Here is a 23156-nt window from a genome sequence, read left to right on the forward strand (position 1 = left end):
TAAAAACGATTCTCATAAGTACGCATCTCTAGAAATTTTAAAATTATGCGGTTAAATGGAGAAGAGATTTAAGATGAACGCTAGGAGTTAATATGGAAAAACAGTAGATTTTAAACTATTGAAGAAATACAAATGAAGACAGTGCAACAGTATTAAAGAATAGGAATATATACTTAGTAATAGCACCGATGAGCCAAAACATTATGACCACTTACCTAATATGATGTTGGTCCTCCATGTGCAGCCATAACAGCTCGTACCCGGCGAGGCATGGACGCTACACAAGGTTTCTAAATGTCTTGTGGTATCTGGTACCAACACGTAACCACAGATCGGAGTTGCTGTTTCAACACAAACCACAGATGCTCGATGGGATCGATGTCTGGTCTAGTTTCGATGCTCGCGTGCCCATTGTAGGCGCTGTCGCCGTGAACCGTGATTAGCATGGGCACTCCGAGCGGCCTGCGGCTACGCAGCCCCATTTTCAGCAGGGTTAGATGTACTGCGTGTTGTGACACATTACTCCCGTCACCAGTATTCCAATTACCGGCGATTTGCGCCACAGTCGCCACGTACCATCCGGGAGAGAGCCATCGCTCACCTCGAGCATTGATGAGCCGTGGTCGTCCAACACCTGGTCGGCAGTTCGTGGGTTCCCCCTCCTCGAACCACTTTCGGTAGGTACTAACCACGACTGACCGTGAGCATCCCACCAGCCGTGTCGGATATGCTCTGACCCAGTAGTCTGTCCATTACAATTTGGCCTTTGTCAAACTCGTTAAGTCCGCTGCCTTTCCCATCTGAAGAACAAAAGTAACACTGATTAACGGAGCTCATTATCAGGTGTTTTTTTTTTTTTTTTTATAGTGTCCCGACCCGTGCACGCGCCGTAGTTCACCTGCAGTAGTTTCGATTTACATAAGGACTCGCTGGTCATATTGTTTTGGCTCATCGGTGTAAATTGTAGCACTGAAAAGAATGAAAAACGAGTGGCACAAGATAAGAGAAAATGTAGAAGGGCGTGGATCAATGCATTTAATTTGACAGAAGTAACCATTTTGGAAACAATTCCAGAGTATAATTAAAAATAACAGCTAAGACGAACAAAAATCTTTAAATTTGCTCACGGCAACCAGTGTAGCTCTCAGTGAGACCAAGAAATGCACTCTGCCTTCAGGCCAAACAGATTCTTCAAAAGAGCTAAAACCAGTCTATGTGGAAATAATTAAATCAGTACAAAAAGTAGAGCTCTTTTTTGTAAAACTTGAAAAAGAACAAACAATCAATGTCTCGACAACAAAATTCCATTACCAATGAAGGGGTTTTTTTCCCTTTACTCTTGTCGCTTTTGATTTCAACTCTAGCTAAAATAAGTTTCAGCATAGCACTATGCAAAATCCTTCAAGACTTTTAATCCTAGCTGGTCGAAAACAAGTTTAACCTCTCATCCTAACTACAATCTAATAACTAGACACGGCTAGCTGATTTAAAAAGTTAGAGCTACTTCAAAAGTTTGTTCTTCTGGTGCTCGCCCAGTCAAATTCATTATGGAGTACTAAAGCAGTCGACCATCACTGTCTTTGCTACGCTGTAAGTACAATTGGCTCTGAAAGCTTTCGAAGAAAGGTCAACTTGACGTATGCTTTACACCAGCCTTTTTACTACTTATAATTCCGTAGATATCGATCACCTCTCGTCCCCACTTCGTATTATTGCATTGATGGACACTGACTGGACCTCTTCCTCCATCATTCTTTCATCTCTAAAGTTCAATCACAAAAACGTTTGTGTTTTGCTAGGGTTGAACCCTGTTCTCTTTAAAAACTTAAAAAGAAACATCATTATTAAATTTACCGTTCAACCTATTTTCAGGGTTCAAAAACATCCGCTCACTTCATAATAATCAAATTATTTTTCCATTGTACTGTTAAAAAAAAAAAATAATAATACCTATACTTCAATAGTACAAAGATAGGTTGACTAAACTACTGATTAAAAACCATATTACCTTATTTATATATAATCTTAATCATTCTGGATCTAATACAATAGATAGATTTAATATAACCTTAATGCTAGAAAAAAAATTAATACACGCTTCTCGAGAGAGAGACTCATCTTTACCCTCTGAATGGTGGTAGGATACCCATCTGTAGAATATACAGATGGGATTCATATCAATGTCTTTAAAGAAGCTTGGATTCCATTGATTTGAATATTCTACCAGTAAAACACTGGTTCTAAACCTGAACTCTCATTTAACTTTTAAGTTTATATCAATGCCATTTTTCCCGTGCTATTTCAATTATGAATTATTTCTGTATTCATCTCGAATAATTCTGGCTTCCAAAGAACAGTTAAGCCAGAAAGGAAAAGGAAAAAAAAAAAAAACTCTTGCTTAGTGATTATAACCGCTCTACTTCCACACCTTGTGGAAACGAGCTAGGTTCAAATCTCATCTCAACGGAAAGAATTTAATGTTTTTTTTTTTTTTGTATAAATATTTTTCCACTCGGTTATTCTGTTGCGGGAGAGTGTGGAAGGTTATTTTCCTTCCAGAAACAAGTTTTTCATCCAGAAAACAATGTAACACACACACACACACACAATGGAAAGAAAGTTAATAAATTAAACAAACTAACTAATACTTATAGGCCAACGCACTTGCTACTGCAATTATGCATTACGACCATAATGTGTATAAAATATATTGTATAATATTGAAGACCATTCAAGAAGACAATATCAAGATGGATTTAAAGAAACGCAAGGGATAAAATAAGGTTAGTAAAGTAAGGTTTCTGTACCTACACACACAATTTTAAATTTATATAAAAAAATATACATAACTTATCGCTGTCTATCCACAATCTAGGTGACTTCAACTGGGGCCAACCACCCAGACCGAAGGCAAAAAACGACTTAGAAAACTTGTACCCACCGGCCTACAAATTATAGTGTATCATTTATTTTATGTTATCAGAACACTATATACTTATGTTCACGCTAAGGTGACATGCAAATTCAGCTCAGAATCCTACTATAGGAACGGGTTTGCGATCCCGGGGTTACCCGAGCTACAACTTATATCGTCTTTAAGCTGTCCTACACTCTTTGTTCTTATTTCTACGAAATTATTAGAGTATTCAGAGGATGTAGGAGAAACCACTTATTTGTACTACTATATTTTCGCCTTCACGGATTTCAGGTTCTATTATTCCTACTCCATTAGTTTTTATTCATCTTACTATCCGCATGTTTCTCTTTCCGTTAACTTAATTTTAATTTATTTTTAACATATCACAAAGGGGTCACCACATGTATATTAACTCACTAGAGGGATTGGTATTTCTTTCATGACGACTATTGTTGTTACTACATTATGTCCTGGATACGGTAGATATGCCTTATACTTTACATTTATTCTTATTTTAATTATTAAATTAAGTTCTCTGTCGGGTCAACGATGTTCAATATGTGCTTGCATTTATACTATCTTTCTTTTGATTCTAAAAATTTAACTACCTTTAATTGGCTTAGATTCAAATTACTTAATCTCTGAATTTATATATCTTAGCAAATATTGATCATTACAGAAACAGAGAACTCGTCGTTTTTTGCCTTCAGTCTGGGTAGTTGGCCCCAGTTGAAGTCACCTAGATTGTGGGTAGACAGCGATAAGTTTTATATATTTTTGTGTGTGTGTGTGTGTGTGTATATATATACACACACACACACCTTACTTTACTAACCGTACTTTATCCCTTGCGTTTCTTTAAATCCACCTTGGTATTGTCTTCTTGAATGGTCTTCAATATTATAAAATATATACACACACGACTCGACTATAGATACGAGTATATGCAATTTATGGACATCATACGTGGTACCTCAGGGCCTTGGTTGATTACAAACAATCTAATGCAATCTTATAAGAACCACGAGGCTACATCCAGTGATTGATTGGAAAATATTAACAATTGCAATGCAATCAAATTTAGCAGCCACAGCAAGATTACACATTTTTCATCAAATATGTATCCAATACAAACAAGTTTTTGTTGGTTCTCATTATTCCGACGCCTTGATTAATTTCGAACGTGTGATTAGAACCCAAGTGATTAAGGTCATCTTAACATTTTATAAAATGTTGTTTTAGAAGTTGAACAATAGGAATGGTCGAATCTAAGAAAATATATTTTACTTAACCCGAGGAGGGCTTAAAATGTTTGAATTGCTAAACTTTAATAAATCTAATAAAGTATTAGCGCATATTTACTTTTATTTCCTTTCTGGACAAAGGAAATAAAATCTCGATTTTCCTAAACATAACCGGAAAATAAGTGGTTCAACACCAGAATTACTACATCACTAACCAAAATTCCAACCTTTGCTCGAGGCTTCGTTTTTGGCATCTTACCAAATACCTTTCTGGGTAATGAAATGACGTTATGAACGAAAACTTAGTTCATATTCGGGATCAGCATACCTGCAAAGGAGATAAGTAAATAAGCACAAAGAAATGCAGATAAACAGAACCTTTTTTGATAATTCCTTGGAATACTATCGATGAATCGTTAAATTGGTCACAAATAGCAACTGGACCATCCCATGATCTAAAAAAAAAAGTCCTGATGTCTTTACAGCTCAACAAAACTTTTGACGCTGAAGCGAGTTACCCTGCACAGTCAGCTCTAACTCATTACTTTGGTGAATGAACAATTTGAGAACTAAATTCTTGGGTAGTCTGCAGACTACCCAAGAATTTAGTTCTCAAATTGTTCATTCACCAAAGTAATCCGTTTGATTTGTCTCGTTTGGGTAGTCTGCAGACTACCCAAACAAGACAAATCAAACGGATCCTTTCTAAATTAGGATTCCAAACTTACGCATTATTCAGAAACCTAACCATTGCCCTATACAATGAGATAATCACCTTGTCCCTACTGGTAAAATTCCTGTCATGTCATCGATAAAACTCAATGAACTTTCCCAGTTGATTGTCTGCACTGTTCAGAGAACTTATGACTGTACAAATGCTGGATTTTATTGGAAAACTAATTAGTACGTCCCCCTTGACGTAAGAGGTTGTATGAAAGGTGTACTGTTGTTTGTTTACGCGGGGCTAAAAAGGCCAAGAATCGTCGTATAGTCTGTTTTGCGGGATGAAACCTAATTTCCAGGAGGGGAAAGAAATAAATCTTCAGTCGAAGAATTTCGCTACACTAAAAAAAAAAAAAAATGCACAAATGTTCTTTCGTTCTGGGTGAAAGTATTTCTCAACTTCGACCAGCGATGGCAATCGAACCCAAGGTCTTTTTTCCACATGATCAAGAAGAAAAAAAAAAAATTACGCTATCTACCTGTCTCCGCGAGGACTTAAAAAAAAAGAAAGATAAATGTATTTTAGAAAACAATCCTGTTTGCCACACTATAGAAGTTTCTTCTGCGAAAACATAGTAGCTGTTTCAGATAAAACAAAAAAATATAAATTGAATGGCGATTGGTACTGGCTGTAGGTAATAGAAGAAAAATGTCATGTTGTAAAAATGTACTCACAGACAGACAAATCCAAGATGGAATGGGGGGTAGACTTGGAGGACGACTCCTGTTGCTTGACCCGCAAATAGGTGAAAATATATTAAAGCCTAAATGTATTAATTCATAGCAATCAGTCAAGTGCGTAGATGGTACTTAAAAAGTAATATCTAGCTGTAAGGTTTGATATTTTACTTTATAAAAGGGAAGAATTTTAATTGATAGGGATAGAGAACACTTAATTTTAGTCGTAAAATTTGAGTTGAAATTAAATTTATGACTAAAGAACATGATTTAACTTGGAACAAACAAACCATCTTTTACCTGAGGGAAAACCAAACACTCCTGTGCATTCATAGTTGGAAACCATGGATGACACATGCAGAGAAGAGAATGTTCAGTGTTGTGTAGTCATTACTATCAAGAAGCAAACTGCTTGAAAGCTTTTAAAATATTACACTTCATTACACGGCAAATGGTAGGAAAGGCGTGGAACGCTTATGTTCGAATAGTCTTCGTAGTTTCTTATTATCTTCATTAAAATCTCTTATACAGGAAAACCAAACCAAATCCGTAAAGCACGTTCATTAAAACACAATGAAAGCCAATTTTAATAATTTTATCACCAACTACCAGACAAATTTTAGTTTACTCTTTTTTAAGTAATGCTCTAAAGATATATTAATACAAAAACGAAATATTCATAACAAAACTCATATTCGATGACTTCATTAAAAAAAAATCTGAATAACGAAATTTAAGTTTCTCTTAATTATGCTATCTACTTTTTAATATTAAAAAAGATACTTTTACGGTTTGCTTATAAATAAACAAAGCGAGGATTTTCGAAAAAAAATGCACATGCAATTTTAAAAAGCATAATTTGAACAAGAAGCATAACTCAGCATATTTTTCTTTTAAGGTCACTGTGGAGAGATTTGTGCAAGCCCCTGTAATTGCTCTTCCCATCAGATTTCCATACGCGCCAACCTTGATTTTCAACCCTGCACAAGATGTTCTTTACAGTAGAGGGAACTAGACGTTTTACTCTTCACTAGTAATTACTTCTTCGGAAACTATTCACTGGAGGTACACGCCATATTTAAATATTGACCGCTCGTAGACATACTGATTCCTTCTGAAAACACAAAACAGCTGCTTGTTTGAAGAGTTATATTGTTTACTAAAATGTAAGCTAAACGTACTGTAAACAAATGATTTTCAAAATTAAACACCAGTCTACCAAGTTAAAGGGTTGTTGCAAGTTGCAACAGACAATGCTGAAGAGGTGCCAACTGTCACCTTCATTCAACCGAAAATAACTAGCCAAATAAATCAGAAAAGTTTTTTTTATAGTTATTAAAAAGTTAGGCAGGGAACTACATTCACCCAGGAGAGCACAGATACTTGGTGTTCTTAAATAAACCCAGCTGCTGCTGGAAACAAGGAAGCTCCCTTCCCTGATACCCACTTAATAAGAAACACGGTGGCCACTTCTTCAAAGAAGCATCGGCCCTGTGGAAATTCCAAAACATTTGCATTTCTGCCATGGCTTACTAACAGCACAAGCATGGATACCCCTGGTAGGGCGATCAACAGACGTAATATAAAATAAGTCTTAAATACTCGTACGATTAACCTAATAACTAGCTAGCAGCTTTTCGTTTCTTCCTGAATGACTGACAGATCTTGTTAAGGTTGGTGGGCAGTTTTTTCCGAATTTTGTTCAAGAGCAAACCGCGGAAATTGAAGTTTTGGCTTTTTGTTTGCCATTCTGGCACTAATGGAAATGTTGAAAGAATATTTTCAGAAATAATACCTGAACTCTGCCACACCAATATCGCTTTTTCAAATTACATAAAAAAAGAAACTAGAATTCATTTTCAAAAATTTGTAATTTATAATCCTCACTCACACTAAAAACTATTTTATTCCAACTTGATTTACTTGACGCATAGTTTTAACACGCCACATTAATTAATTAAAATGTTAGGACTACCTCGTCCTATCAGTGTTCATTGATCATATAAACGAAATCGCCTAGATGCAGAAACCGTTTTTTTGTCATTATGTTACGTAAATTGAACAAATAACTCTACTTTCTGTATTACTTCGAGAAAGTTTCGATTCCTATTTGGCGATCATTTAGTCTGGTCCTTTGGGAGATGTGAACGACTCGTTCAGGGACCTGAAGGAAACAGTTAATGTAATATACGGTTAAACCTAAACTCGATTTTATAATTCACGTGGAGCTCGAGTGTTTTTATAAATACAGATTTAACTTCACGCGAAAAAATATTATTCGCTTTAAAACTAATTTAGTAATTAATTTTTTTTTCTGTTTGTACTCCAGAAAGGGTCACCCACATCGGGTTAGGAGTTCAAAATATAGAGAATACAAAAACATTCCGTATTTAGGGGTCATATGAACTAACCACGATAAATTCAAATGCGTGTACTATTATACTCACTCGCTGACAACGCATATCAGGTCTCCACGACTTTCTCAGATCAACAAGATCTCATTTAATCATTCTTATTGTTGGATCCAGTAATATTACGAGTAAAAAAACTTTTGCGATTCCACTTCAGTGTTCAATATTCTCACTTTCACCCTGAATATTTTTTCTTTCAGTGTATCACGATCTTTATTGCAACAAATTGAAACGTTCCTTGCAAAGAATTTCTCGAAGATTTCCTTGCACTCCAAGCGGATTCTCGTATATTCAGTTTCAGAAATATCCGCACGTACTTTCACACGAGTCATTTAAGTTCAGTCACAGTTTGCGAAGGAGCCATGCTCTCATAGGAGCAATTTCGAATATGCTACACGTTTTTATTGCTTTGTTTTTTTCCTGGAAATTTACATTCGCATATATATTTTTTACATTATCCTTCATATTGAGAACAATGCTAATATTTCACTGATGTAAGGTGGAGAAAAGTTTCTTCAGTACATCGTACGAATGCATGACACAGATGTTTGTTTCCATGCATGACAGCTATCAGAAGTTAGAGGAAAACCTAAATTGGCTTTGTAGAGACTGATGCACGATTCCTAGCATTTCAAATGGACCAAGATTTTAGATGGACGAATGGTACAGAAAATTCGTTATAGGAGAATTTTAGACTTATGATTGGAGCAGAAAAAAAAAAACTTAATTATTTAGCTCCCAAACACTAAATAATAGATTTTAATTAAAATGAGCCATTAATAAGCTCTTCATGAACAGATTAAAGGAAAAATTCTAATTTAAACAAAAGAGGTAAACAGTTCTCTCCCAATGATGCAAGTTTTTTTTTCACCTTTAATAAGGCTTACGAAATTGAGAAAAGATTTTTCCATGATAAATAACCAAAGATTACGGAGAGATGTTTCAACAATATCCAAGATTCTTAAAAGAAACTCAAAAACACCATTGCTCAAAATCAATTTTTTTTTTCTTGTAGAGCTTTCCAAAATTCAATGCACTTTATTTATCGAGACCCAAAAAGAAGCTGTGACAAAGATTTTTTGGTCTTTCTATAGCACGCCCCAATTTTATTAAAAAAAAAAAACCTGAAGATGCCGATTGCTTAATGAATATTAAGCAAGTAAACGCTTCTACTGAAAGAAGTCAGGTAATGTCCTCGCAACCACGTCTCTGTATTGCATTACTGCTCGTACAAATAAACACCACTTCCGTATTTGTCATTCTTATAATAAGGTACTAAAACACTCAGGGCTGTTTCAGTGGCATTAATAAGCACAAATTTTGCAAAACACGTGTTATAGGTTAGCACTATGGGGCTAATAGCTGGGATCTGGAAATGAAATTCATTTCTTGAATAGAAATTAGTTTTGAAAAAAGCCAAAATGCCTCAACCTATGGATAATAATGGAATGAGTAGGAAAAGTTCAAAAATACAACAGTTTCTTTGTAAATATTCCTAAATGTTTTTTTTGTACCTCATTATAAAGTAGTCTTAACAAAAGAAGAAATTAATGGTTTCAAATAGCATTAGACCATATTTGTATATTTAATTCTCACTCTTATAATGAATACACCGCTAATTAACAGTTGCCACAGACAGGTAGGTTGCTATAATAGAAGATCAATGAGATTTGAAAACAAGTTTCTCATAAACCTTAAAGCCAAAGTGGCGAACAAAATAATTGATAGAATAGACAAGAAAGGAATATTGGAAAGATGTATGAGCTGTCCAAAAAAGACTTAAAACGAAAGCATGAAAACTGCTGCGTCTATGCCAGCTCCAATGCGCGGAAAACGAACAAACCTTTTCATTTTGTGAGGGAGGGAAGGACGAAAAAATATGAACTCTCCATGTTTGAAGAGATGAGCGGCACTTTCTTGTTTGCTTAGGCTTTTAAGTGCCGGAATGGCACTTAAAAGCCTGACATGGCCCTGTTTCCAAGGTAACCATTCGAACAAGAAGAAATGGATTTTAAGTAAATTTAAGAACAAATGCTATGAGAGCTATAAAATATTAATGTACTTAAGCCAACCAAATCCTTAGTTATTTAAAGAGTTTGCTGCAAAACGCAATATCATATTGTGAAGCAAGTCATCACGAGCTGCCGTGGCCTTCGTTGGTTTTTGTATGGCATGGGGTGGTTGTTTTAGACGCATCAGCAACTTAAACCATAGTGCATTGTATATGTCTGTAAATTGCCTATGTTCTGTAGTCGATTTGCTGTTTTTTGGGCGGAAAACCACGCTACCCTCTCCTGAGACCAACTAAATCAGCAACCTTGTGGAAAAGTCGAATTGTTCGCGTCATTGACGGGATTCGAACTCAGGTCTTTCCTTCTGATGTGGGCTCAGCCTTGCAATTCAAATAAACACTGTTCCCTAATGGTAAGGATGCTGCTATTTCTTTCTAATGCGTACCATGACCAAGACTGTTGTATAGAAGCAAAGAGAAAACGGGTTATAAAAAAAATATGGATTTTAAAATAGAAAAAAAAAAGTTTATTTGGCGTTATGAGGACGCAAAACTGAAGCAAAACTTAAAACATGACAAGTTTAAGTTATAGTTATGGTCTGAAATGATGCCATGATATGTAAAGACATGTTGTATAAAAAGCAAGGTAGTAATTTATGTACCGAGTTGCATTGATCAAGATTTATTGCACGCAGAGCGGATTACCGTTAATAGAAAAGCACTTAAATGCATGTATTGCCTCGCTGTTGTTGGTAAAAGATTGCTCCTTTATACTGTGTATTTAGAGTTGTAATTAAAATAGCGGTGGTGTTACTGTGTCTTATTTCGGAAGTTAACGTTTCCACTTTAAATATCAAAATATTGACAGAATATGATACTGTATTATTAAACATGTGCCAAAAGCTTATAATTAAAGAGCAGTGAATTACTTTTGAATAACTGAGTTTTCCAAGCTATTGAAACCCGGAAAAGCGGCGAATAAACTAGGAAAATATGTTAAGCAATTATACCACTCTTCTGCACGCTTTTCACGAAGCACAAAGTGATCTACACGCTGTGTCGATGCATGCTATCCAAGTGCGAAACCCCTATTGGCTGCCCATTGCGTAGAATTAACGGCATGCTAACCTCCTGCTACATTTTGTCGAGCAGTTAGGGATGTTGCTCTTGATTTAATGAGAAATCTGAATAGCCAGGGTTGCGTTTGTAATAATTTAATAAACGGTTCGCAGTAAGCCATTATTTATATATATATATATATATATATATATATAGAGAGAGAGAGAGAGAGAGAGAGAGAGAGAGAGAGAGAGAGAAATATGACAGATAAAAATAAAGATGGCAATGCAAGTCACACGGAAAGCCAAAGGCCAAAAGGATGAAAATAGCCGAAATATGAGAAAATGTAGGTTAAATTAAACGGTAGTAACCTGTAAAACAAAATTACACCAGAATGCCAAATAAAGGCAATAGCAACTGGCATCAGATAAGGGCGGGCAAATTTGGCTATAATTCAAATCGGGGAAGTAGAGCAAATATGCAATTAAATCTGATGTCCGCTATTCTCCTGGTCTTGATTTCCTCCGAAACATACCTGTGTCCTATGGAGCGTTTTTTCTTGACGAGAAGCTTCCTGATAGATTTTCCAGTAAGTGAAAAGCATAATAAATTTATTTTATAGGTTACTACCCTTTAATTTCTTTAATTCAACCTACATTCTCATATTTCAGTTATCTTCTTCCTTTTGGCCTTTGGCTTTCCGTGTGACTTGCAGTGCCATCTTTATTTTTATCTGTTATTTATTACAATATACATACATATCTGCATCCATTGCTGCTGCTTTGCGCGCTTTGGTGCATTTGTCATATCCAATTTATTTTTATTTTTCCGCTATTTCTCCTGGTTTTAACTCTGGTATTATATTTTATATAAATTTAAGAATTAGTTATCTCTGCTTTGCGTGATGCTATTCTTTAAATTACAGCTATTTCTGTTTTCTCTCATTAGATAGCCTTGTTTGTTACACCTTTTTGCCATTTGCTTGCTTCAGTTTTTAATTTTTTATTCTGTCCTTTTTCTTGTGACTTTCTGTGTAACTTGCCCTGCCATCTTTACATTTACTGTTATATTATTATATATACATCTGCATCCTCTGCTGCTTTGGTGCATTTGTCAATATCCAATCTATTTTTATCTTTCCACTATTCTCCTGGTATTATATTTATAAGAAACAGCAGCGTATTTAGCATCCACAGGCTCAAAACCCATTCACTCAAATGGTAATAATTTCCACCTACTTTCTGAAAATATGCCAACGAGATCATACAGCCCAAATTTAAATTCTAAAGGAATTATTTTTGTTATGTTCCACCATTTCAAAAAAAAAATGGCAACTATTCAAAGTATAAGCACCACTCCCCTTTCCCCCCCCCCGTTAGAAATCGTATGTATATTCAGTCCGATATAAAGAAGCTGAATCTTACTTAAGTAAAAAATGTACAGCTCTACTTAGAAGCTGTACTTTTTTTTCCATAACCACATCTGTGATAGATTTTAATGTTTTGTACAACTAGCTTCAGTGTTTACCTGATACAATATAATATCTAGTGTTAGCTTTCAAATCAAACTGGTACGACTAATTATATGGTTAGGGAAGGACGTTACGTGGTTTCTATCCATTTAAATTATATCTAAATTACCACTTATACCACGTGGAGTTTTAATATATTTTATTTAGGTGTTACTTAAACTAATATACAATGAATAACCTTGCTGATACCCATTATCAGACCTTGCTGCTGACCGATACCTCCTGCCGGGCGCTCACACCTAAACGGGCGCCAATTATAAATTATTCATTAGCATACCTTGAAATCAGCGTTGGTTCTTTAAAATCGATAAGATCTAAAGATGACAAATTGCGATTGTTCGGATATTAATCACCTTAGGGAAACCATAGAGGAGAATGAGGAAACCGAATAAGTGATATGATTATTATCTTTCAGAACTTAAGATTATGTAATCTTTTGACGAATACGAAATATTTTCTGATATCTTTAACAAATAGAACTCAAAAAAGATCATCCCCATGCGAAATACTTTTAATTTCTCTCGAACGTCATACTTTCATGTTAAGAGTCGAAAACTAAGAATTTTTTTTTTTTTTTTTAATATATATAAACCAAAGTCAATCGATCAATTTATGCGAAACTAAAACTTCTCATTTCTTACGTGCAGCTCGTATAACAGCAAACAGTTCCACTCCATCCTGTTGTCAAACGAACATGCCAGTTCTTTTTCTGCGACAGCTAGAATCGAAGGCTGTTGTCAAAGGAAAGGAGCAATCTCTAGAGGAATTTCGTTCACAACGCCGGCGTCCCAAAGCTTCTTTGTGTAATTAAGATATACTCAGTGAGGTTTTTTAAGACCTTGCATCGGATCAAGTCTGATACTTCACTAAATCATCGGATTGTTAATTGACTGGCTAAAAGATAATACAGAGAATTCAGGAGTAAGTTGTTAGGCTACTGCTGATTTTAACGTTTTATATGATAAAAACATTAAAAATAATAATAGTAGCTATGGGGTCTCTAGTTTGAGGGGAAGAGTGTGGATAATGATTGGCCTTTGTCGCAAAAAAAAAAAAAAAAAAAAAGTTGAGAACTTGAGGAATGTGAAAGGAATCTTCCGTTTCACTTTATTCGAGTTAGAAGTTTACTGAGCTCGAACTTTAATCGGGATCTAGTTTACTTCCATACATCTCACGAGTAGATATTTCCCCACACAATTTTCCATGAATACATGTACCTATTATGGATACACATTCTCATTGTATTCATGATCACATGAATTTCCTTTTTGTGGTTCTAGAAGTGCCCAGTAGTGGAGACTTGCGAACTGATGATTGCTACATCGACTTAGGTAGTCTTGGCGCCTGATCCAGTAACTTTTGACTATTGCTTCTTATAAGTAAGATGAGTTTATAATTGAAAAGCAACAGAACAATTGTATTAACACTGGACTCTTGAGTGCGGGTTAACGAGAAATACAAATCAGCTTGCGCCTGCATCTAATTTCATTAACATATTTGTCACCTGATATTATATTCCATGTATTACACTAAAACTAACTCCAGCTGCATATCTAATGGCCAAAGTGAAATTACGCTCGACTATACTCAGCTGTAGGGTGGGTTCTGGTTTACTCTCAATGACGTGCCTCATGGACTCTACTGGAGTAAGCATGAAATTGACCCTTAGAGGTCAAATGTGATAATAAACTATAAATACTGTAGAATCAGAGGGCTTGTCCAAAATTATAAATCTACAGGAATTCATGTCTAATGTCATATTTTCTGTCTCAAGCCTTCAACCCATACACGATACTCATTACTATAAGTTCTAAATGCCTTTCATATTTGGGTTTTTTAATAAAAAAAAAAAAACTAACCACAGTAACTTGTGTAACAAATCGGAGATTCGTAATTTTATTTTATAATCTCTTAGAAAACAGAACTATGAATTAATCCCTTATTGTTCAATCAACACGCTTATTTTCTAAAAAATATTAATTATACGTCTTAACGGCCACAATCCCTTTCCTCATACCCACTTCAAAAGACTTTGTAATGTATTATCATTGCATGTCGCATTGTATCTATATTTGTTTCTTATTGTACAAGAAACATACAAAAATTAAATGGAGTTCAGTTTTAAAAAGCATTTTTAATCCTTAGGGAAACATAAAATATTGCAGGGCGAGAAACAAGTCTATTTTGAGGCTGGTACTAACCTATCGTAGCTAACCAGGTAACCCATCACAGGAGCGTTTTAATTTGAAAACGCTAAGTATACTAGGATATGATATTTTATTTTCTCAGGAAATTAGTTTCTTTAATTTCTCAGTAATGTTTCTCTGACATTTAACTAAAACAACATTTATCTGTTATCTTCATTCTAAGGGCTGGTTGCGAACTTATAGTAAGGTATAAGTACGGAACTAGTTGAAGATTCTCGCTTACATTACACCACACATTCAACAGCATATAACAGCCTATTCATTAAGTGACAACCACTAATTGACCGCTCTTTTCATTCAGTAGTTTGAAATTAAAGAAAGTCAAAGTTCAAACCAGGAAAATCTATAACTAGGCTAAAGTTTTAGCATTGATACACCATAAGTAATAGCAATTATGTTCAAAGGTAGAAGAACAAAAAGGGAAAAGACTATATTTTAAGTCCCACTTACCATTGCTTCCTAGAATCTACTCTCTGGCATATTTATTTTCGACCACTCCTATCTCTTGAGTAGATCTTCGAGTGCCGCTGTAGCGTGTGATCTGATTGTTCGCGGGGTTTTTTATCCAATGAAAGCAAATACAGCCGCAAAACATTTTTTGAATTGTATCCTTAAAGGCTTCTCTGAAGTCTTTATTGAAATAGGCATAAATGAGTGGATTTAAAGACGAATTAAAGTACCCTATCCAGAACAGTATTTCTGTGACTATATCCGGACAGTGGCAAGCGTTGCCACACATCGTTATAGAAAGATACCACAAGAAAAATGGCAGCCAGCACAGAATAAATGCTCCCATTATAACCCCGAGTGTTTTTGCAGCTTTGTGTTCTCTTTTCATTTTGCTGATGGTCCTTTTCATTGGAGTGGACTGGCCGCTTTCCGGATCATATCCGCAAGAGTTACGAGGAGTTGGAGAGAGAGCAGTAGTGCTCGTACTATTGACAGTTCCACTTCGGGTACTGTCTTGATTTCCTCCGGAACACACCTGTGTCCTATGGAGCATTTTTTCTTGACGAGAAGCTTCCAGATAGATTTTCCAGTAAGTGAAAAGCATAATAAAGCAAGGGATCCAGAAGGAGACGCAGCTGGAAACTATAGCGTACGGCTTATTGACCACAAATTCGCATATATCCGGGTTTAATTCGCTGTACTTCAGATGGTCAGCCGTAGTGTACCAACCTAAGAAAATAGGAATGAATGATATGAGACCTGAAGACAACCAAACGCAGCTGAGCATAATTACCACGGTCGTTGTGGTGATCTTAGTGGGATATTCGAGAGGTTTCATTATAGCGTAATAGCGATCGACGCTTATACAACACAGATGCATAATGGAAGCAGTGGAAAAGAGTACATCGCAAGAGTTCCAGAAGTCACACACTGTTTGACTAAACAGCCATTTCCCTGATATTGACAAGCTAGCACTGAACGTCATCACACATACAGCGACCAGGATATCCGCACAGGCTAACGACACTATAAAGTAATTGGTAGTAATACGAAGTTTGTAATGGCGAAACACGCTTATTATAACCAAAAGATTGCCAAACACAGCGCTGAAAGTAATAAAACACATAACGAACGATTTCAGGATAAGATGCACGATACCGTTCCAGTCTTCCTCCTCTACAGGATAATCCAAAGGCAAAGAGACATTATCGATGCTGTTAGTAGTGAACTCGGCACTTGTCCGTAGCATTTCATTCAAAACTATAAGCTCGTGCTCTCTGTCGTACGTCGAATCAGTCATCGCACTCGTAACAAAATGATTTACTCCTCCTTTGTCGGCACCTCATTAGTGAACTGCGTTCATTCACAGCACGTGGAATTAACTAACTTCTGATCACGTTTCACATTCTCTACTGAACGAGGCATCTCACTTCTTCCAGCAGTCAGTTCCCACAAAACGTCCGATAAGCCTTTTACCGCAGTATTGTCCACGTGCGAACACTACATTCCTTCTCTATGCACTGTAATGGGTTCGATGGGAGAAAAAGATCTTTAGCCATTGCGCATGCGCCATTGTAAGTTACGCAGACCACGCCAAATCGAAGAGTCCTTGAAGCGCGCGCATCAATACAGGTGTCCTAATGTTTCGTGCTGTAAATGCAAGAGTACGCGAGAATAGTTGCGTTTTAAAAGCTTTTTTTCAGTGTTCGATGTGACAGTCATTAAGAATAATCTGCAATTATCAAGACTAGTTGCAAATTAGGCTTAATAATTGCAAAAAAAAAAAAAAAGGACTGATGATCTTGCAGCAATTTTATAAAACAATTAAATTTAAATCGGTCTTCAATCTACAAATATAGAAAGAGTAAAGGGAAGATTAACTTTTTTAAAATCTTTATCGATCTCCTTAAAGGGATGGATAAAGTGAAGACTTTTCATAAAGGGGGGAAGGTTGTACAGGAAGGACTCCCCTATGAAAATTTCTAGTCGCGCATCGCATATTCAAGTAGTCGCAATTCCCCCCCCCCTCCAGAAAATATCATAGGTGGAACGAAGGAAACAAATCAGTTTTATAACCAGCAAGGGAGGTCACAGAAAAGTTGCGGACAGAGATTTTGGTGCAATTAAGAAGTCGCCAGAAGCAGAAGGGTGAGAAACACGAGTATGTGAGCTCTACAGAGCTTCAGTTAACATTAATAAATGCTAATTGAGGTATTTGTAAGAATTCTGCTGCAGTAAAACAACAGAAGTCTAATGTTACCTCTGCTGGTCTACTAGTGAGTAGATCTAATTACTTAAATCTGTTTCAGAAGCTTCCTTTCAAGAAAGCAAATTAAGCATTGTTGAATTTAGGGAAAAGATTTCCCCGCCCACAAAAAAAAAAAAAAAAAAAAAGAAAGAAAATGCACCTTCACCTGCATACATTAAAAATCTACATTTTGGTCATAAATTCCCTAGTCTGTATTCAACGCTGAAAGGTCTATCTTTGTTCAAATACATTATAACATTAAATAATTAACGTTCTGACGCATATCCCGAACGGTGTTCTACGGTATTTTAATGAGATAGGCATAATACTAAGAATCGTTCCGAGTTTTATCAGAATGAAAACCATAGAAGAAATTCTGATCGATATTAATAAGGCTTAAAATTACTGAAATACTCTAATTACTTTCCGCCCATGAACTACATAAGCGTGAAATCAGAAATCCCATTTCTGTGTTATACATCTGCAAGACATCAGACACAATTCCAAATTAGAGAATTATTAACCTATTTCTTTAAAAATTCAGGAATAAAGTTATTTTGAAAATTTCAAATCTAATATTTAAAATGAATGTTTAATCAAGAAAGATGATTTTTTTAAAACAAATGATGTATTCAATTGTAAAAACATACATTGCTGCTACGGTGCGTAGCTTATCACAAACTTAAAACAATCTGTTAAGATTGTTATTTTTTACTTACCCCTCACTCTACTATGCTAGCTCACCTCGCTCACCCCTTCTCCAGAAAATGGACCATTAGAATAAACTCATTCTGATTGGATGGTCACTGCCTATTTACTTTATCCAGCGCCAGAACTGTTAAACGTACCTATTCCTCGAGTTCTTCTTCGGAAGTTAAAGCATAATAATACATTTAAGTTTAGGCGAAACCATCTGCTTCGCCTGAGCTTAAATGTACCTCCGGTAGCAACAGTTAGTTGTTGATTTAACTGTCAGTAGATGACAGGGAATTCGTTCGAGTATTTAATCCGGGTCCGTTGGCAGCTTAGCCGACACGATACATTGCCGCTCGTTTCGAGAGAGGTTTCGGTTTGATTCCCTTCTACGACCGAAGGAATTCCTAAGGTCTCTCCAATTTTGGCTATAGTTAGCTGACTTCGGACAGAGAAGCAAGGTTTTCCATGAGTTATTTCGATTTTTCGGCCAGCACAACATGCAGATCGGCCCGAAAACACACATGTTGTACAAACAAAAGACACAGTCCGTTGTAGGATTAGTTGCTCAATATGAGAGGGGAAGGATGAAGTGGGAAATTCCTACAAAAGGAAGCGGAATTAACTCTCTATTCACGATTGCGGTTGGATGATAATCCAACCGCAATCGTGAATAGAGGAAGCTCAAAGCTTCCAAGGAATCCAAGGAAACTCAAAAGAATCCAAAAATAGCCAAATAATTGTTTCATTAAAAAATTAATTTCATTTTACAGACATGCATAATTATTTATCAAATTGAGTGGAACGTGATATAAATAATGACAACTAAACGATTAAAATTTCTATTGATGAAATTGAATAGCTTGAAATTCTGTTTATAAATGTTGTTTACAAGATCTCTTCTTTTATTCTGCTACGGTACTTTACGTATTTCAGTGATTGATTCTTATAACGTGATCGATTTGGTGCCTCTTGTTGTAGGGTCTGAAAAATGAAACACAATGTTTCGTGTCTAAATCAAGAAGCTTGCTATTTGATAACGTCAGCAAAGCTTAATACTTTTAGCTAGATGGATGGATTACTTCGTAGTTCTTTGTCAACCTCACGTTAAAGCCCCAAGCATTAGATGGGAGAGCATGATATGTTAGATGGAAAACGTGAAAGCAGTGAACTGACGCACTAACAATGTCAGATCAGCAATACTGAAGTTGAGGAAGTTTGTGAAAGATACTAGTCGTGCTCGGAATACATTTTACTTGCGGATAAGCGGATAAATTTTATCACAGTCCCTCTCTCTCTCTCTCTTCCTTTCTTGCCTAGTTCGATGTGTTTGCCGAGATAGAGCTACTAAGTCGATGTCGCAGCTCCATCACTGCAGGATATTGCCTAGCAAACAAACTGAAAGCACTCAGATGTTAATATCAAGAGACAGCGCAACTAATCCTGAGAAATCTTTGTAAATGAGCTATTAACCCTAAAATTTCCCATTACCAGTTAATTAGAATCAGAGGCCGTTACACAGGCAACATGTTTCTAAACATCGAACATTTTAATATCAGTAGTGGATCATAATCTTAAAGTGTGATGTTTTTCATTTAAAAAGCTTTTACATTAACACATTTTTTTAAAAATTAATAAAACGACAAAAATAATTTGTATAAGAAATATAATGGTAAGTGTTATCAGACATTATCGATGGCTTTTAAACTCTGAAAAAAGTTTCTCAATTTATTTTTTAAAAATTATTTTTACTTAAGTTATAACTGAAGTAATTAAATAAATAATTAATAAACTTAAGTAATTAATAAACTAAAGTAATTAAAGTTTTTGTACAAATTTTATAATTTTACAAAATTTGTACAAAAGTTTTCAATTTAAAATATGAGTTAAATCCTAAGCAGTTTCTCACTAAAATTTAACTATGGTTGGTGTCAGTTCAAAATAATACTGTTGTTAATGGTTAGGAATAAAAATATTGCACCAGAGACATACAGTAATTACAAATTACGGTTTATCCCAGAGATGTTTCAACCTCTCCCGCTCCTTAACAGCTTTACTGTATTAATTGTCGCTCCTCTGACTTTTCTACCACCCCACCCACCACGTTTGCGTATTTTTCAGCATAGTAGATAAACTAAAGAGCACTCTGTTTAATTTTTCCTTTTAAATTGAAATGGTGGGAGAGCTAGTCTCATATTTCCGTATCTACAGTTGATCCAAATCATTTTGAAGCAACATGATCTGATTAACTACGCTTCGTACTATTCAATCATCACGAAACATGGAAAAATTTCCCTGCACTCCCTCGTCAATGTCATTAAGGAAGATTAGAAACAGGAGAGGGGGGGGGGGGGAACTGAACGCTGAAGGATTCCGCTTGCTACCCTGATCCATTCCCAGGAATGCCCATTTGTGACTACTCTCTGTCTACCATTTCAATAATACAGTATTTATTATACAGGGGCTGACCCAACGAAAGACCTTATCAATTATCCCAATTTGCTCTAGTTTATTTAACAGCCTTTCATGGAGAATCTTACTAACAGCTTTACTGAAGTCGAGGTAAATTATGTTAAAATTGTTTCTTGCATCCAGTCTTTTATGACTTCGTCATAATAACTAACTAGATTGATTCCTCAAAACTTTCCCCATCACTAACCCATGCTGGGATCCATTAAGGATACATTCCTGTCAAGGTGATCCTCATATCTCTAACCGCTGAATCCATGATATTAGCCACCACTGAAGTCAAACTCACTGGTCTACAGGGAAAGCCCACCACATCTTTCGCACCTCTTTTGTGGAATAGACCGACATTAGCGCTTCTTCAGTCCAGAGGAATTACCTCGGAGTCTAATGACAATCTCGTTAACTTCCCTAACGGGCTGATACACTCATGAAACCTCTTTTTTTTTTTTTTTTTTTTCTCTTTTTTTTTTTTTTTTTTTTTGTTTTTAATATACCGTCTACTCCTGGAGCCTTACTTTCTCTCATTTCGGTAGCATTTCTAACACTGTTCTCCGAGATCACTATGCACTTATTTTACTGAACTCTGATTCTGTCTGTTTACCCGACTTTCGAACGGTCTTTCAACTGTAAATATCTTTGCAAAGTGCTTTTTTATCAAATCATTTGCCACTTTTACTGAACTTTCTGTTTCTTCCATTTGGATCAACTGAGAGACCTGATTTTTCCTGTCTCGCTTTTTTCTTTCTTTTTTTTTTTTTTTTTTTTTTTTTTTGCATTAAAAAAAAAAGAAAGAAAATGAATCGGGCTCAAGGCAGTCTAGCAATAGGAAAGTTTTTTCACCCAACCCCCTTTTGGCAGATGCAGAAAATTCCGTTTCAGCTTCATTATATCATTTAGCCATTCTAATACTAATAGAAACGTCTCTTATCTGACAAACTTGGAAAAACAAACGTTACTGTACCTGACAGTCTTTGGCATCTCTCATTTTGTGGAAATCTTTCATCACTTGTTTCTCAAGTCTGACACTGACAGTACTCATCTATTCGTCAATAAAGAGACAGTAATTTCTAAAACTACCGTCTGGGTAATAGCGCTCATTAAAAAAAGGGGGGGGTGCAATGTACTTTCCTTTAGAGAGAGCACTACTTTTTGATTTTAAGAGCAAGACTGGCCGAGATAACTCGTTGTAACTTACTGCTTTACAGAATGAGATTGATAAAACTTTGTGGCGAAGTTTGTTTCCTTTTCTTAGTTAAAAAGTAAACTTCAGCCATTATCAACCCACTGCAGTGTGGAAGCCTCCTCAACAATTCATGCTGAAGGAAATAGACCATAATCTGCCACGCTGGTCCAGTGCAGGTTGACAGATCGACCGTATTTAGCAGTCAGGGGCTTGAACCCCGGTCTACTCAAAGTGCGTGTGCTATTGCACTCCCGCTCCTGGCCACCCGGCTGCGGAGGCCTTCGGAAGCCTTTATTTTTATATATTTTTTTATTTAATATACCGTCTACTCCTGGAGCCTTACTCTCCTTCAATTCAGTAGCATTTCTAACACTGTTCTCCGAGATCGCTATGCACTTATTTTACAGAACTCTGATTATGTCTGTTTACCAGACGTTCGAACGGTCTTTTCAACTGTAACGTACACCCAAATTTACGTATAGTTGCTGTATGATTTCTTTCGTCTCAAAGGTGGTACTTGTGCATATGTCCGTTCCGATATTCCCTGTCAGAGACTTGGTAATTTGGAATCTCCTCTTTTCGACCTTCTCTGGCTTAAAATCTCTATAGCTCATTCTGTCAAATTCATCTGTTGTCTCTACCGTTCTGCCAACTCCACTAATCACTTGAAGCTCGTTGACTTCCTCTCTTTGCAACTTGACTTTCTCCAGTCCAACTTTCCTAACAGTGAGGTGATTTTCCTTGGTGATTTTAATGTTCACAACTCCAACTGGCTTCCATTCTCTAGTCACACAGACTCAGCTGGTCGAGATGCTGAGGCTTTTGCAGTTACTAATGACCTCGCACAAATTGTTCATTTATCTACCAGAATACCGGACAATCCTGATCATACAACCAAAATGCTTGACCGTTTTCTCAAAAACAATCCTAAGTACACGGTCGAAGTGAGTGGTCCTTTAGGGACCTCAGATCACAACTTGGTGATTGTCTCTTCTCCAATGGAGCCTTTATCTCATGGCTATTCCCAGCCTTGTGTTGTTTGGCATTACAAGAATGCAAACTGGGATGTCCTGCGAGATTTATTTTCTTCTTTTCCTTGGTCGGATTATCATTTAAAAACTTCTGATGTGAACGTTTGCTCAGATCGTGTCAGTGAAATAATTCTTGGAGGAATGGATCCTTTATTCCACACTCCACTTTAAAATGTCGACTTTTATCTAAACCATGATTTTCCAATAAATGTGCTAAGGCTGTTCAAGAGAAGAATGTTGCACATTATAATTGGCTTGTTTACAATTCTTCAGTTTCATTTTCTGCCTAGACCAAAGCTCA

The 23156-nt window shown here is 36.1% G+C and overlaps 1 pseudogene across 2 annotated transcripts in view; it reads right to left on the reverse strand.

The window, feature by feature from the left end:
* LOC150089602 (octopamine receptor beta-2R pseudogene) overlaps positions 1–16809 on the reverse strand; it is a 165884-nt pseudogene extending 149075 nt beyond the window's left edge. Inside the window, exons 1-2 of one of the 2 annotated variants that reach the window (XR_016546675.1) lie at positions 15232–16809; positions 13360–13468 (exon numbers count right to left, since the gene is read on the reverse strand). The product of XR_016546675.1 is annotated as an octopamine receptor beta-2R pseudogene, transcript variant X2 (transcript). Of the gene's footprint in view, positions 1–13359; positions 13469–15231 lie in introns of those variants that run through there. The other variant, XR_016546674.1, reaches the window with a different exon arrangement.
* Between the last annotated feature and the right edge of the window lie 6347 nt (positions 16810–23156).

Source organism: Mastigoproctus giganteus, chromosome 2, assembly GCF_048544385.1.
Source record: "Mastigoproctus giganteus isolate SK-2022 chromosome 2, ASM4854438v1, whole genome shotgun sequence".
Taxonomy (NCBI): Eukaryota; Metazoa; Arthropoda; class Arachnida; order Uropygi; family Thelyphonidae; genus Mastigoproctus; species Mastigoproctus giganteus.